General features: G+C 34.7%; 1 protein-coding gene across 1 annotated transcript in view; it reads left to right on the top strand.

The window, feature by feature from the left end:
- Positions 1-18,557, top strand: part of LOC121731777 (G-protein coupled receptor dmsr-1-like) — an 82,783-nt gene that overhangs the window by 29,144 nt on the left and 35,082 nt on the right. The window lies entirely within an intron of this gene.

Genomic DNA, 18,557 nt, shown 5'->3' with positions numbered 1-18,557 from the left:
ACAGACTATGTATTTCTGTTGCCGCTATAACAACAAATACTAAAAACAAAATAAATGAAATATTTAAGGGGGGCTCTGATACAACAAACATAATTTTTCAAACATTTTTTGCTCGGTAACAATGATGACAACAAGTAGGCACTTGAAATTTTCACAAAGGCCATAATTATAATATGTGTTATTTATTAATATTTAAATAAAATAAAAATTTAAGGGGGGCTCCCATACAAAAACACAATTTTGGCTGATTTTTGCTCTATAACGGTACGGAACCCTTCGTGCGCAAGTCCGACTCGCACTTGACCGATTATTTCTTAGATTGATTTGAAAGGGATGACACTACGATGTTGCCACTTTTTAATTTCTTCACTTTCTTGACAGAGACAGACTTTGACATATACAAAGATTATAATAGGTAGGTACTTTACATAGATTAGATTGTTTCTTGTAATGTCGTAAATTAAACACACAATATAACTACATCATAATTATTTCAAATTTTCTTAACTACATAATATATATAAATCATAATATTTACAACGTGTTTTTAAACTGTATTTAATATAAAGTATCAAAATCTTTTATAGTGACTGGATACATTGTGGCCATAAGAGGCCACACCGGAAACAAGTGGCGACTCCATTAATGTCGTGACTTTTTTGACGGGCTATATGCTTAAAATACTTCTTACGAAACCGAAGTCACCACATGTTTCCCTATAAATTTTGAGGAGTTCCCTCGATTACTTATGGATCCTTCATCAGATCACCACTTTTGTGAATATAATACCAAATTGGGATGATACCCTATATACCAAAAGAAAAATTTTGAAAATCGGTTAACAAACGGCGGAGTAATCGTTGAACATAAGAAAACGAACATAACGCCTCCCCCATTTTGAAAAGTCGGTTAAAATTGTAGCCTATGTGTTATTTTGATGCATAAGCTATATTATTGTACAGTTTCATTAAAATCCGTTCAGTAGTTTTTGCGTGAAAGAGTAACAAACATCCATACATCCATACATCCATACATCCACACATCCACACATCCACACATCCATACATCCATACATCCAAACAAACTTTCGCCTTTATAATATTAAGTAGGATATTATTAATATCTATATTCTATAATTTTAATACTATAAAGCGGATAAGTTTGTTTGTTTGTTTGAACGCGCTAATCTCAAGAACTGCTGGTCCGATTTGAAAAATTATTTCAGTGTTACATAGCCCATTTATCTAGAAAGGCTAAAAGCTATATTTAAACTGTATTTATTTATTTATTCTTCATGCACAAGGTTACAAAGACACATTTAAACGTTTGTAATAATGCATCGGCGTACTTATCTCTTAAAAGAGATCTCTTCCAGCAAACCTTATAATTTTGTGGATGTATTGTAATAGAGGGGGCATGTACACATACGAGGGCTGCTATTTATGTATCCGGAACTGGCCACTTACAAGAACAATATTTAAAAAGTAATTACAACATTTGAAAATAGAACTCTTTGGTTGAAGAATACATTTTGTTTCATGTGACTGTCAATTATTTTTCCATTGTGGCGTCATTTTGAAAATTGCGTGTCTTCATTTGCCATGGATTTAACGCGTGAACATTTTCGTGCAATGATTTACTACGATTTTCGGCGTGGGCTAAATCAACAACAGTGCTTTATTCAACTCACCGCAACTTTTGGAGATGAAGCACCATCAAAAACCACTGTTTATCACTGGTACAGTGAGTTTAATCGTGGGCGGTCTATGCTCACGGATGAAAATAAAGAAGGTCGCCCAAAAACAGCTGTTGTCCCACAAAATATAGATGCTGTGCGGGAACTAATAATGCGTGATCGTCATGTTACATATCGCGAGATAGAGGCGTCCTTAGGCATAAGTATGACGAGCATACATAAGATATTACACGAACATTTGGCTGTAAAAAAAATATTATGTTCGCGTTGGATTCCGCACAACTTGACAATCGATCAAAAACGGGCTCGTGTCGATTGGTGCAAAAAAATGATAAAAAAATACAACCGTGGTACGTCAAAAGCCGTTTATAATATCTACACAGGTGATGAATCTTGGATCTATGCATAAGACCCCGAAACTAAACAACAGTCAACGGTGTGGGTGTTCCAAGATGAGCCGAAACCAACAAAAGTTACTCGTGCAAAAAGTACTTTGAAGCAAATGGTCGCCTGTTTTTTTGGAATTAATGGACATGTGGCTACAGTGCCAGTAGAGAATCGTAAAACGGTTAATTCTGAATGGTATACGACCATTTGTTTACCAGAAGTCTTTGAAGAAATAAGAAAGGACAACCGACAACGCAGAATCATATTACATCACGACAATGCTAGCTGTCACACCTCAGCTGAAACAACTCAGTTTTTGGAGGGTCAAAAGATCGAATTGACTGGTCATCCGCCGTACAGCCCTGATTTGGCACCTAACGATTTATATTTTATTACGATAAAACTAATATGAGCGAAGAAATAGAGGAAAATGTGAAAAAAACGGGAATAATTATTTGAAAGGGCTTATCTCACGAACTACTGGAGCAATTTTTATGTTGTTTGGCACAGATAAGGAGTAGACCACGTGAAGAATCACAGACTATTTTTTGTGGACTAATTTGTCTGTGAAATATGTAATATACGCGGGCGGAGCCGCGCGGAACGTATAGTTCTTATACTTATACATAATGAGATTTACTTTTAGAATAAGAATCATATATTCTAAGATCTCTTTATACATACCATTTACAAAAACTTTAAAGTTTAATTCGCCGTTCTTAAAAAACAATAAAAACAAACGTTGTGATAAAAACAATATTATACATTTTAAGAATATTATTAAGTACTTACATTGTTTAATTTAGAGTTTTTCGTCGTCTTCAATTCAATCAAGTTAACAAAATACTCGTATTATGTAAATGGCGTTTTATTAGGAGCAGAGCATTCAATTTAAATGATTTATTAACTCAAATACTTTACAACAATTTATGCTGGCAACATGGCAGGGCCTATAATATTACTAATTCTAAGTAATGTAGGCTTCGGAGTCTCCGGGAATGCCCTAAGCTAATCTTATTTGAAAGGCGTCTGCCTGCGCCCTCATGATACAGCGCTATTTACTAACATTAAACGATTACTTACAATAATCATTATTATCCCTCTCTCTGTCATCTTTATAATATCCATTTAGTTATGTACTATCAGGAAGTTTATGCGCACGCTAAACGGTAATTCTGCATTACATGCATTACGTGCTGTAATGCACGAATTATCGTGTATTGCAGTGAATGATGCGAATTACATGCAAACTACGTGCTGTACAACGTGCTGTACATTGAATTACAACTTCTTTAATTTTTCAGCACGACATGAGTTACGTGCTGTAATTCACGCATGATCGTTTATTGTAGTGAATGACGCGAATGACATGCAAACTACGTGCTGTACATTGATTGACAAGTGGTCTAATTTTTCGTCATGCAATAATGCAGCGGATCGCGCGATCGGCATGTCATCGGCATGCCCATGGGACAACTCAGTTCCAGGGTGGTGGTCCCGAACACTTAAAAAAATTATGCGTTTCTTTGAACAGGGCATACAAACTGTTAATGTGCGCAAAATTAATAAATCAAATAATATATTTTGCCATAATATAATATTTTATTGCTAATAAATAACTTTTGGACGAATATAGGCTGATATGATGATGATGATGATGAAATAACTTTTTCAATTTAATTTATACAAAAAACTTCGGTAAGTATTTACAAGAACGTATCGTGATCTCCGTGGTCCAGTGGTTTAGCGTGGTCGTGGGTTTGATTCTCGCGTTGGAAACACTATTTTATTTCCAAGATTGGTTAGGACAATGCAGCTGATCACCTAATCGTCTGACAAGTAATGATCCATGCGTCGGATGGGCATGTAAAAAGTCGGCCCTGCGCCTGATCTTTCGCCAGTCGTGTCGTTCTTTCGGTCCACTGGGCTAGGAGAGTAAAAGGAATAGAGAGTATACCTACTCTTGTGTACTGTGCACACATTTGAGCACTATAAAATTACTCCTGTGGGATGGTCTCAATGAAACCGGCCACCGTCACCGAAACCGGTGTGGGAAACCGGAAATATTTGTACAATAATTTATTCATGGTGCAATGAATAACATTATCATCATAAAAAACTTGAGAGGTGTCAAGGGACACCCGGATGGAACGAAGGTCCAGTTTACATATTATACTAGTTACTTTAACAACTATAGCAAAAATGTTAAATAGTTGTAAGCCGTGCGGTAGTGCTTGTTTCTCTCCCCCTCTCTGGCATTGAACAGTGCGGTGAAGCGACGTCTATTTTTGAGTGTAGGGGAACTGCATGCAAAACGGACCATGCAGGCAAAACGGAACGGTCAAATTACTTGAAACCTACTAGGGCCATCTATTTGCTAGGTAACGCTACTAATTACTCGGGCCCTTCCCGTTCTCGGTCATTGCCGGCGAAACTGTCATACGGAACAGCGGATTTTTATCGCGGTTAAATATTTTTTTCACATTTTGATGTAAAAAACACAATTTTTGACCAGTCCGCACTTTTGTTGTAATTAATGTTAAAGTTCTGCATGATTTTAACTTTAATATATGTAAAGAATGAAAGGGGTAAAACGGTTAACTTCAAAATGTGACATTTATTCATGAGAACCTAAAAACAAAAAAGACGGGTGCAGTGCATGATTTGTCTCCTCTAGGCACATTGTAGTTTAGTTGTACACAACATTTATTTGTAAAAGGTATTCCTCAAATGACATATGCATTGGGACCATTTTGCCCTTTACCGTGGTCCATTTTACCTTCACACGCAGGCAAAATGGCCTGTGTGATTAATAGGAATTGTAGAGTGATTAATAATAAAGATATTCTATAAAAAATTTAATAGTAAAGCTATATTTGTTGATGTAAGACGAGTTTGCCTTAAATATACAATTTTGCCTTCAGTTCCCCTATACAGGTTTTTATTACTTACTTAAGAAATAATACCTATCTAAGCCCGGGTGTCCTTTGACACCTCTCAAGTTTTTTTTTTGTTTATTTTCCGTTATTATGGTGTGTGAATATTTTAGTGAAATTATACATTTATTCGAGCTAATTTTTTTTTTTAATTTTTGGCAGTTTAGAGCTTAGGCTGAAATGTTTCTTAAAATGTTTAACCTAAACTTGGTACTACTAATATATATTCTGTGCCTAAACATAAATTTAAAAAAATATATACTTATCGGATATAATAGGTAGGTATGTATTTTTTTTTCTTCTGTTCTGAATTTCGAAATTTAATAATAGAATAGAGAAGGAGATAATTTTCCGAGCTCCACGCGGTAACTTGTTTTCGCATTTCTTTTATTTCATTTTATTAGTTTATTAATTTACGTTTTAGTTTTATTGTTCAATATAATGTTTTAATATGTAACTTCTTTCAGTACATATCTGTATCTATCTAATATCACAGCTAATATATAAAAATAAGTCGGGTTTTCCTTCCTGACGCTATAACTCCAGAACGCACGAACCGATTTCCACGATTTTGCATTCGTTGGAAAGGTCTCGGGCTCCGTGAGGTTTATAAAACAAAAAAAATCAGAAAAAACCTCAAGAGAAAAGCAGGAAAACTGGGTAAACAGGCAAAACAACATTTGCCGGGACAGCTAGTACTTATTATAAAACAAAGTCGCTTTTTTTCCCTCATGTCCCTTTGTTCCCTTTAATCTTTAAAACTACGCAACGGATTTTGATGATTTTTTCAGTGTTAGATAGCCCATTTATCGAGGAAGGCTATAGGCTATATTTTATCACGCTAAGACTAATAGGAGCGAAGAAATAGATGAAAATGTGGAAAATTATTTGAAAGGGCTAACTTGAACGCGCTAATCTCAGGAACTACTGGTCCGATTTGAAAAATTCTTTCAGTGTTAGATAGTCCATTTATTGAGGAAGTCTATAGGCTATATTTTATCACGCTAAGACTAATAGAAGAATGCGGAAAAAACGGAGGAAATAATTTGAAAGGGCTTATCTCGCGAACTACTGCGGCAATTTTTATGTTATTTTTTAGTTAAGTAAATAACATTATTATTATACTCTTGAATTATCCTCCTGAATTATCATGCTGCATGATGAAAAATGAGCGTTCATCATGCAGCATGTAATTCACGTAAATGAATGGTCATGCTGAATTACCGTGTACGGGCAGAGTAAGCAGATGGGGGACCTACGTTGTTTGATCGCGTTACGTCAAACACAACCGACAAATCACAATTGACATTGAATAATTGACATGATCCGACCAAATGACGTTGGTCTGTCAACTGCCTAGGAATCATTTTCCTCAATGGTACATTGAATTTAGTCAACCCCCCTATAACAGCACAAAACTCATAGTGTAGGGATTGTGCACCTAATTTTGTAATATTCTATACCTATCTTTTGTTTAGTTTCATTTTCTTATTATGTATTTACTGAGAGACAATAAACTATTATTATTTTAAGAAATTATTAAATTGTTATTTGTTATTATTGTGCCTAGAATTTAAATACGTTTCTAGACTGTTTCCTTGCAAGTATACCATTAACTCAAAGATTTTCTTTCGATAACCTGGGGAGAATACGCAACGGCTACCTCATAAAAAGAGATTATCGTTGCCTATGTATGAATGTCAGATCAGCGAAAATGCATAAAGGAACCTTTGTGGATATCTCTTGTGGTTTATGGGTATGGCAACACCTTCCCTTTTTGCACACGAATGTGCAGATTAAATACATAATGAGTAATGACTAAAAAAAGTAAATTTGTAGAGAAAGAAGCGTATTACATACGTTCAACATTTCATGTTAAACTCAAAACATTTTTAAGAGGATAAAATCATTTTTACTTATAATTCTAGTTCGTATTTTTAAGTAGGTACTTATGTAAATTACGAATAGGTAATTTGCATAAAAACATCATTCATCGTCAATTATAAGTTTATATTAACTTTTTTGGCTCATGTTTCATACTTTATGTAACTTTTTTATATTCCAAATCTAGATTTACGTTTTGTCCTTGATTTTTTTCTATGTGTCTGTAGATTTTTATCGTAATAGGTATACAACTGTTTTTAAAAATGTATTGCTACATTTATTTCAAGGCACAGGAAGCAAGTTATCACTTAAAAGACCGTCACCTAAACAACAATAATAAGTCTATGGCACTTACAAACTAATAAAATTAAATTAAGAAATTAAAAAAAAACCCCGCCAAACAACTTTAAAAAGTAATGAAATAATATATTTTACTGATTAAGTTTAAATAATTCCTAAGTGTAAAGTGATATTTTAGTCCATAATTGTTGTCACGGTGTGTCGGGGGACCGCCAACTGTGTCTTTTGCATTTTGTATCGCCATGTCACTGATTGTCACGATTCGGTTCGTTGTGAACTGACCCTTAAACTATAATGTTATGTGAAATCAAACATCTACATTAGCACAATAGACATAACTACCAGTAGTTCGACTGCAAAGAAACGGACAGGTTTCAATATCTGTCAAATTCGTCGGGTTTCACTAGGATTATGAACGGATTGTGCCTCGCGCTGGCTGATATAATTTATTTTTAAATATTTAAAATAAAGATTTCAAAATTGGATTCTGACAATTTTAATCACATGTGCCAAAACACAAACAACAATACGACCAAAGAGGAATACGTCCATCGAATATGTCATATTTTTAAATTCGTAGGTAACAAGTTAACAACCCTAGCGACGATTTACGTCATAATACGTCAAATTTAAAAATTTCAACATCAGTAATTGTAAGTCGGCATACTCTATCATTCTGTCTACTCTGACATTAGCGGTCCCCCGACACACCTTGACAACAATTATGGACTAAAATATCACTTTACACTTAGGAATTATTTAAACTTAATCAGTAAAATATATTATTTCATTACTTTTTAAAGTTGTTTGGCGGGGTTTTTTTTTTAATTTATTAATTTAATTTTATTTCATGCTTTTTAAACTTGTGTTGTTTATAGTGCAGAATAATTCCTATAAACAGGATCATATTATATCCCAATGAATACCACCTACGAATGTCCTTTTGGATGAGGCCGTCAATATGAGCCCAAACATGAAACCTCCACTTTGGGTTCATTATTCATAATATGGAGCTCGGCTCCTATAGAATCCAGATGACGCTGCAGCAGCAGCATGCAAAAATGTATTGGTTATCTACGTCTTACTAGTTGTCGCAATTCAAATGAGCCCAAACACGAAACCGTTGCTCTAAGTTGGTGAGGAGTTGGGTATCCTATTGATTACCAGGTGATGCTGCAGCACCAGGTCAACTTTCCATTAATGTATAATTTTTCATAAATGTCACGAACTAGAATGCTATAAAGCCCACCAAACGACTGCAAGTTGCTAATCGGCCCTTCACGAACCAGATGAACCGCGATTTTTCAGCATGGAGCAGGCTGATGATGATGAACTGTAGCTAAGAATACTCTCAATGAAGTCAGCTTTCAAACAAAAAAAAACTAGATCAAAATCGGTCCACCCGTTTGGATGCTACGATGCCACAGACAGAGAGACAGACAGACAGACAGACCGACAGACAGACACGTCAAACTTATAACACCCCTCTTTTTTGTCGGGCGTAAAAAAAACAAGATCAAAATCGGTCCACCCGTTTGGATGCTACGATGCCACAGACAGACAGACAGACAGACAGACAGACAGACAGACCGACAGACAGACACGTCAAACTTATAACACCCCTCTTTTTTATCGGGGGTTAAAAATTACATTAAACTTTTGTAGAAAAAACTTCTTTGTTGACGTTAAAGTCTGTGGACTTTTAGACTATGCCCAGTGGACAAAAATACCTGCCCTTTTAATGTTTTAAATGAAAAGACTTTGTTCACCTTGAATTTACATTGTGAAATATTATGATAGTCTTGTGCCTACTAAATATGCTTGGCTGAAGGTTTTTCGTAACATTTTAGCCCTCACCAAAAACTGGGTGTCATACTCGTATTACGATGTAATTATGTTTTTTAAGCCAGGCTCAGTTCTCTGAGGATCTTTTATAATATGCGTTATACTTTTGCTCATGTAAATGTCTCGCTAACTATTATGAATGTTATAATGAAAATACTTAGGTTAATCAAAATATAAATTATTTACTGCCTTGAGTTTTTATAAAGATTAAACTTTAATTTCACATCCTTTACATTAAGTTTTACAAAACTTAATTATATTGTACACTAGATGACGCCCGCAACTCCGTTGCGCCAAAATTCATTCATCGCGCGGGAACCGTACATTTTTCCGGGTTGCAAAGTAGCCTATGTCCTTTCCCGGGACTCAAAGTATCTCTATGCCAAATTTCAGCAAAATCGGTTTAGCGGTTTAGGCAGACAGACAGACCAACACACTTTCACATTTATAATATTATTATTATATTAATATTTTAGTATGGATTTACTGCCATGAGTTTTACAAAAATCTGCATATCCTTTACATAAAGAATATTGTAAAACTTAATATTATATACATTAATATATTATTATTTTTTAGTTTCTTTGTCTGGAGTAGGAACTGGGGGGTGAGCCAAGATTTTTTCTTTATCACTTCGTTATAGAATAGCCAACCAAAATGTACGGAATTGATATAAGCGTTCGATAATATTATGACGATGACGTTCGACTCGTGGGAGAGCCATGCTTCGGCATGAATGGGCCGGCTCGACCGGAGAAACACCACGTTCTCACAGAAAACCAGCGTGAAACAGCGCTCGCGCTGTGTTTCGCCGAGTGAGTGAGTTTACCGGAGGCCCAATCCCCTACCCTATTCCCTTCCTTACCCTCCCCTATTCCCTTCCCTTCCCTTCCCTTCCCTTCCCTTCCCTTCCCTTCCCTTCCCTTCCCTTCCCTTCCCTTCCCTTCCCTTCCCTTCCCTTCCCTTCCCTTCCCTTTTCTTCCCATCCCTACCCTCCCCTATTACCCTATTCCTTCTTAAAAGGAATTTTTTTCTTCCCGTTTGCTTGTTTGCCCTCTTATTTCATTAAAAGAAAAACATACATTTTGCTTGGTGATTCTATAACGAAGCGATAAAGAAAAGATCTTGACTCACCCCCCTGGGCTCTGGTTTTATTATTACAGATAAGGAATAGACGAGTCATCAAGTTTATGTATTGTGTATTTCCTGTGTAGACTGTACAGTAATCCCTGACGAGTCAAGCGTGAAGCGGCCATCGTTATTTCGTCTGTAGAGCACCACTAAGAAGTAATAGGGCTCGTTTGAGGTACCCAGATAAGTTTATGCATACACACTTAGCCTAAAACTCGTATAATCCCATCACTTTTATAGTCTTTTCCTAAAGAATAGTACTTTGAAATTTCATTCATATTTAAAATCAATATATTTCTAGGAAATAAATATAATTTTTGAATAATCTTGTTCTGTAAATATTGATTATACTAGAATTATACACTGTATACGACCTCTGTGGCTCTGCAGTGGTGAGCGCGTTGGTAGCTCAAGCCGGGGGTCGCGGGTTCGAATCCCGCCGACGCGCAGTGGAAAATTTGGGTCCTTATCGGATCAAAAATCTGTAACTTCAAGGTTTTGCATCGTAGTGTATTGAGATTTGGCACATGTATACAGTGATATACAAAGATTTTAAAAATAATCAATTTTTGTATTTTTTTTCATTGTATACCTACATATTTATTTTAGGTTAAAAAAAAGAAAAGATAAAAAAGTAATACGAGTAGTTTATTTTTTATAAATAAGTACTAATATGAGTAAAATTATACTTATCACACAAGCATAATAAAATACATAAAATTATAAAATCGTATAGTACCTATCTATGCCTCACACCAAACTAATTTATCTTAGATTAGACAAATCTTATAATATTATTGATTTTATTCTAGGTTTTAGTTACTTATAATGTTATATCTAATTGTTATTATCCTCGCTATTCCTAACTAAAATTACTTCCGCTGTAAATGTAGGATCACCTTCAGGTACCACCTTTAAAAGACTTAGTGCCTCTTCATCAAGATCCTTCACATTTCTCACATAAGGTTTTCTTAAACTTGAAACGTATGGATCTGAAGTATATAGAAGCGTTTTAAATACGTCTTCATTTGTAGCTATACGGGAACATTTTCTGGCATGGTGCAGGCGCATATTTCTGTAGTCTTTATTGCGCGACTCTAGTGCATCTTCCGACAATAGGAAGAACAGAAAAATGTTTGATCACGCTTTCTCCGTGTATAAGTAATTTGTGCACGGAGGATGGCATGTAGTTACTAACATAAATTCGCGCAGTTTCTAAGGCATAAACTCCAAATTTTTCGGGATCGATCATCATTCCAGAAGATAGAGCTTGTAAAATAATATACAAGCGTTTAATCAATGTTTCATCAACACCTGTTATGTTCGCCGAGCAAGTGTAATTGTAAAAGAACCTTCGTGCTGTATTTCCATCACTTGAGTTTCCACTTATCTTCTTCGTTCACCAGAAGTTGATGGCAGTGAATGTGCTTCAGACCCCGAAACTGTACTGAATATCCTGACTCCAGCCAGCTTGTATTATTCCGAATAAATTTGTCCTTTTTCCGTGATGCTTGAGCCCAGCGCTTATTGAAAGAAGGCAGAATATGTCTTTGAATGTCACCAATTACAAAACACGAGTTGTTTTCAGAAACATTTAATGTTTGCTGTAGAACTATGGACAACGATTCCAAGGTTCTGCCACGCTCGATATAGGGAATGATGAAATCGCCCTTAGTACAGTTGAAAGTTGACATTTTAATGGAAATAACCAATTTAAATAAGTGTCACTCAATATGAAATACACGCTGAAGTGTGCAATTTGAAGATATTTGCTTCCCCTTATATACTGGTTTTTTAGATATGAAATACGTACTAATATGAATGTTATGCATATTTACTCATGCACGACGAGTGCAAAATAGATGATAAGCTATTGCTATCAAAATATTGTGGTTAATATAGTTTTTGTAAACTCATCATCATCATTGGCCTCTTCATCAATTACTGATGATTTAGGTAGGGGTCATATTATGGGTGCAAACTGCAAGCTTCTGTTTCAGACACTTCTTTTGATGACTATAGAGTCCAATTCTCGATCGACAAGACCGTCCGCAATTTATGCACAAGAGAGCATTGTTTGATGGATGAGGTTGTGAATTATCGCTAGCTTTGACACGCCTTTCAGCCAACCTGTCGAACCATTTTCGATCATGGTACCGGACTCCCTGAGCTATACTTTGCCTCCACCTGTTTCTGTCTTCGGCGAGCTCGTCCCATGCATTCTGCTTGATGTTGAAGGAGGCAAGGTCACGTTTAATACAATCTTTGAAACGTAGCTTCGGACGCCCAATGCCCCTCTTTGCATCCGCTACCACCGCCAACATAACCTGTCTCGGCAGCCTGTACGTCGGCATGCGATGCACATGTCCAAGCCAACGCAGTCTTCGCTGTTTGAGTATAGCCGCCACACTAGCTAACTGTGCCTTAGCAAGGACGTCCTCGTTCGTGACTCTATCCTCCCACTTAATTCCAAGAATGCCGCGAATGAATTTTGTAAACTATGTCAGCAGTAACCGCAAAAGATACCGAATTATCTACTCCGACCGCTATCACATTTTTTCCCATAACTTCCAGGACCGCAAACTTCCGCAGCTGATTTTTTTAATTTTTCATTTATAAATAGTTAGGCTATCAAATAACACATAAAGTTGCACGTCGCGAGCCGTCGGTAAATGTGAAAACCTTCGACGAAAAAAAAAGAAAAGTGAAAAATAGGGTATGTCAATTTTTAAGTACTTACTCAAAAATAAAAAGCATATTAAAAAAAGTTAATAGCTCATTATTAAGAATATAAAATATCATTTTTAAAAATGTATAAAACCGCATGCATGAGCTAAATACTTTTTTCACAATATTCATTTGAATTACGTGTATGCAAACATTTGAATGAGCCATCCGCTACTTCAACTTACTTCAACCTATGAAAAAAAAATATTTATGCAGTTTTAGAACAAAAAAATGTCTGATTAGGATTATTTGGTTATTAGAGTATCGAATGCAATAAATATTTCATTCAAATTGTGATATTTTTAAAATCCATTTATGATATGCTCTAGTTCTACCATTTTCCATAGTGCGACGGAACAAAAAGTTTTCAATGTTCCCGGGTCTGGACGTGTATTAAATATGTGTATAATATAATACAAATCTTAAATATATGTATAGTATAAAAGTATTAAATATATTTCCGTTGTCTGGTACCTGTAACACAAGTCCTTAGGTACTTAGCACGGGGCCAGACAGACACGTGGTGTGAAGCGATATTATTATTATTATTACTGTATCGTTACTAAATTTCATCGTATATTAGATAGTAAGTAATTACACAAAAACCAAACCACAAAACAATATTTGCTAGTATTGCAACTATACTGTACTCGGCGAAACATGGCAGTAGCGGTCATTGACTCCCTGTCAAAAACTTGTCATTTTCTACACAAAGCCGCGATTGACAACATCTGACACCTCATTTCAATCGCGGTTTATATAGAAAATGACAAGTTTTTGACAGGGAGTAAATGACCGCTACCGCCATGTTTCGTCGAGTACAGTCTTGAATGAATATTATAGAGAATGATTTTTAGTGGCTTACTGTCAAAATATGTAATATAATTTTGTTTTTGATATAAAAGCTTAAGCTTCTTAAAGAAGTTTCAGAAAAGCTCAGAGCATTGATAGAATTGACAAATTGTTTTTAGATTTTTACAAAACATATTTTTATTCAATATGCTTTTCACTAAAACAAAAGGTAAATTATGTTATAGGTGGACTTAACCTTTAGAATCTTTTTGTCAATATGAGGATCGTGTTTTCAAACTCGTAATATGTTTATTTTGTAAGTAGGTAACTCTAATGCTATGTACCTTACTCTACAAATCTTTATAATCTTAAAATCTTTCGATACTTTATACGATTTTCATAAAATTTAGTATACTTATATAGGGGGTTTCGGGGGCGATAAATCATATAAAGATAAATTTCCGAAAAAAAAGTACCGAGCGAAGCTCGGTCATCCAGGTACTATTGATGATGTACCTGGATGACGTATACAATATGATAATGACCACATAATAACTTACGTTTTATCTTAGACAAAAGGTCCCTTAGGTAGGGACTGAATAAATTAACCGACTTGGTATTTATTATACAGATCTCACAATTTTTTTACGGTAGAAAAACTGAGTTGCGAGACTTGGTTTTTTTACAGCATGTTTTTGATGGGATGATATTATTATCTGAATACATAATTTAAGAACTAAAATATTTTTTTATATAATTGTACCTTTTAAGATTACTGTCGTAGGCTTCAAACCAGAAGGGCATATTTAAGCGAGCCTACTTTTCTGGAAGCAACAAAAACTTAATAAGTTTTTGTTTAATTCATCAATACAAGATACAACTGAGCATGTGTCTGTAAAAGTATTTCCTTAATTACGTTAAATGATCATTTATATTTTAACTTTTCCAAAACTCCCAATATTGCACTAGCATCTATTTTCTTCTAAAAAAACTACTTTTTTTTATACGCCCTTCTGGCTTGAAGACGGCAATGTATGAAATTACTGATGTTAGGTTACTTTTAAGTTTTAGCGAGCATTAGCTAGCACCCCGAGACAAATTTTCACTGGCGCGTCAGTTGTTACCGACTTACTGCTCCTTGTGCACTCGGTTTCTGAACAAACAATAGATGAAAATGTACCTAAAATATCCACTACCCAGAAAAAACATAACTAAAGAGAATCCGAGTCAGAAGCGAACCTTGGCGGGGCCGCATCTAAATTTTGTTCGGCCCCCAAACAGGGGAACAAACAAACTTAGGAAGGTTTGCCCTTCTTGACTTTTTCAATAATTAAAAAATTGAAAAGATTTCACTAATTTTTGCTTGCGCACGTTGGTATGGCCCCTGTGGCCCGGGGGCCCCGTATAATTATTGATATTTGTAGCGGTAGCTACTAGCTACGCCCCTTCCGAGTTCCTATTATGTACACAATTTGATTAGCCTTTTACTCGTGCAATTACTGAGATGCCCATTGCCCATATCTTTGCATATCGATTGACCTACCTACACTCAGCACTTTAATTAATTAACAACTTCGAGGAATTGTTTGCAAAGTGATTTTTTTTTAATTTGCTTGATTGCTCGCGATGCTTTCAATTTATTAGCAAAGTAACCCTTTCGATGAATCACAAAACGGAACGTTCATTCGGGTATGTTAAAGTCAGTTAATACGAGACAGACAGACACACTTTCACATTTATAATATTAGTATGGATTTTGTGTACTTTTAACATAGATAATAATTATTGTTTTGTATTTAAAAATATGCATCACATATTTTAGTGTTCATGGGTGCTATTATGATAGACGAAATAATTACGTAGTAGACGAAATAAATGCCTCATTACCAGAGATCGGAATTGGGTGTGTGAAAATACCTAAAGTTTGTAGCGGGACATAATATGGAGCTGTTATAACCACTTAAGTTAAACCGGTTTTGGATTTTACCGGTTCAGTTTTGTATTTTTTTTTAAATGTTCCTTACCTTTGAAACACCGATTACACACACCGAAAAAAAGATTAAAACCACATTAGCATTTTGCAGACATGTAAAATTCTGTGTTTGGCCGACAAAGAAAAATTGAGACTAAAAAATTAATTTAGAACTGTATAAGCAGCTTGTAAATGTTTATAGTTCGGTGTTTCAAAGGTAAGGAACATGTTAAAAAAAATACAAAACTGAACCGGTAAAATCCAAAACCGGTTTAACTTAAGTGGTTGTAACAGCTCCATATTATGCCCCGCTGCAAACTTTAGGTATTTTCACACACCCAATTCCGATCTCTGCTCATTACCCAAGCAGCACACTTCAGACGCCTTAAATCTATTTATGCTTTAGGAGTACAAATCATGTTTTTTTTTATAGACATCATAGACAGTGGCATTCTATACGTGGTTTTGAATAAGAAGTAAGTTTCTTATAGATAAAAATATCTAGTGTTCCTTGTTTTAAAACCTTTATTAGTTCATAACACTGAGTTAAGAGCAAATTGATTTGTTATGGACTATATTTGCTCTGTTAAAAGCGCTGCTGTAGTTCAATTATTCTATAGACTTATTATCACAAATACTTTTTAAGAATTGAAATTATTTGTAGAACAATTACTCTAAAAGTAATCAAAAAGGTTTTTAGATGGATTTGTTAGGCACTTTTTTAAGTCTATACTTAATAGAATCAATGACTAGATACTCAATAGTGTATACTCTAGTGAAAGTCCAGTTTCCTCCTTCAATAAGGAACTTAGGCTTTAAACATTTTATTTTAAGAGTATTAAGTATATAAAGGACAGCGTTCTGCAAGCATGAAGAAAGCAGGAGATACAAAGAAGACAGGAGGCTTTCGGCGAAAAGTGGAAAAGTATAAAAAACCGGTCAAGTGCGTGTCGGGCCACGCGCAATATTATAGGGTTCCGTAGTGCCGCTAATTTTTGATAATTTTTGTATAGTCAATGAATGTACATTTATAACGTGTTTTACACTACTAACATCATCTCAGTTACATTCGAACGAAAAGTTCCTTTATACTTCGCCGAATATTTTTTTTAGTTGATCAACTATAACTCAAAAACTTATGAAGCCTTCTTAGCCTTTCTTTTAAATTCAGCATATTTCCTACCCCCGTGAATTTTTTCACATTTCCAGAAGCAATCGTTTAGCTGGTAGAAGGGGGGGACTCAAACGATTTTTTCCACTTTAAAACTTCATATTTCATAAACGGATCCCTAAATAGGAAAATGGTCTGTATGTATTTTTAAAAAACCCGTTGGATAGGTTTTTAAAAATATTATGGCACACACGGTAGGGTGGGTGCGGAAAAAATAATGCGCTTGATTTTTTAAGATTTTATAGGTATACCATGTTGTCGGCGTCATTAAGATGTACATTCATACCGAATTGCAGCTTTGTAGGACTTTTAGTCTCTGAGAAAAACCGCGGACAGACAGACGGACAGACAGACGGACGGACAGACCGAAACTATAAGGGTTTACTGAACCCTAAAAAGGTGCCGTTAGACAGTCACATCAACTTTCTTTGCCCTCAAATTCATCAGTCATCACTTCAGCAACGAATCGACATATTTTCATCATATCAAGCTGCGAAGAAGAAGAATTGACACCGTCCGAAAATCGATTCTTGATGAAAACCATGATGAATTACAGACTGACAATAATAGTGAAAGTGACGATTCTGGCGATATTAAGAGGTGCCTATAATTTGTTTGCTTTAAAAATACGTGTAATAACTAATACGCAATTACTACCTAACAGACCTAATAGTTTTCTTACAAACAATAAAATATTGCGAATATTTTTGAGTATATGACAATAAGTAATATAAAACAGGAAGGCCACCAGAAATATTGGTTCTCTATGGTATTGCACTGAAAAATCACCAAAACGCGAACAAAACACCTTCTTTTTATGCCAGTCTCATATTATACTCTGGTAGATAATTACGAGAAAAAATAGTTTACAAACTTTTCTTTCTATAGATTACGATAGGATGGTCTTAAGAACAATTATACTATTGAAAGATTAATTTTTCTGGTGAAAGTGTAATTTGACTAGTCATGCTCTTAAAATTACCTTTAGCTCAGTTTTAGGAGTAAATCTTCTAATCAAGACTTATAGATAATTTAATCTAGAGGCCATTTTTATTAATAGAATACGACGGTAATCGCCATTTCGGTAAAAATCTAAAAATTTTGTTACAATAAAATACGCGATTTATTTATTTGTGAACATAAAAATACTTAAATAAATGAAATTTTTATCAAAATACATTGTTTAGGTATTTATTTTAACAAAATATATTAAAAAATGTGCATCAATAATATTTTTTATAAAAAAAAATATCATTTAAATTTACGAATATAATAGGCCCATAAGTTTTTTAAAACTATTTCATCGACTTTTACGATAAAATAAATTCGGCACGGAGTTTTAGCCCTCTGTTCGCGCGAAACAATAAAATATATTTACTTATTTAATTTCATTTCGCCATTAAAGCTTTAACTTAAAATAATTTTAACTACGGTGTGCCATTAGTAAATAGGAAATGCTTTTTAAAAGAAGTAACTCTTGTTGATGTTTTTATTTAGTTGATTTTGATTATTAGTGGTTTTAAAAATATTCACCACTAGAACATCAGTAGAGTAATTGTGTTATCTTAATGTTGGCTACAAAACCTAATTCCTTTCTTATGTGCCTCTTATTATGTTCTTATAATAGTTTTGTAGATAATCCCTATAAATTATGAATTCTTATGCTGCACTTGTCATTACAGTGTAGACAGGTGCCCATTTTTACTGAACTCGGTA

Source organism: Aricia agestis, chromosome 11 (assembly GCF_905147365.1).
Source record: "Aricia agestis chromosome 11, ilAriAges1.1, whole genome shotgun sequence".
Lineage (NCBI taxonomy): Eukaryota > Metazoa > Arthropoda > Insecta > Lepidoptera > Lycaenidae > Aricia > Aricia agestis.
The sequence above is the reverse complement of the archived record's forward strand: the minus strand, read 5'-3'. Positions and strand labels throughout refer to the sequence as shown.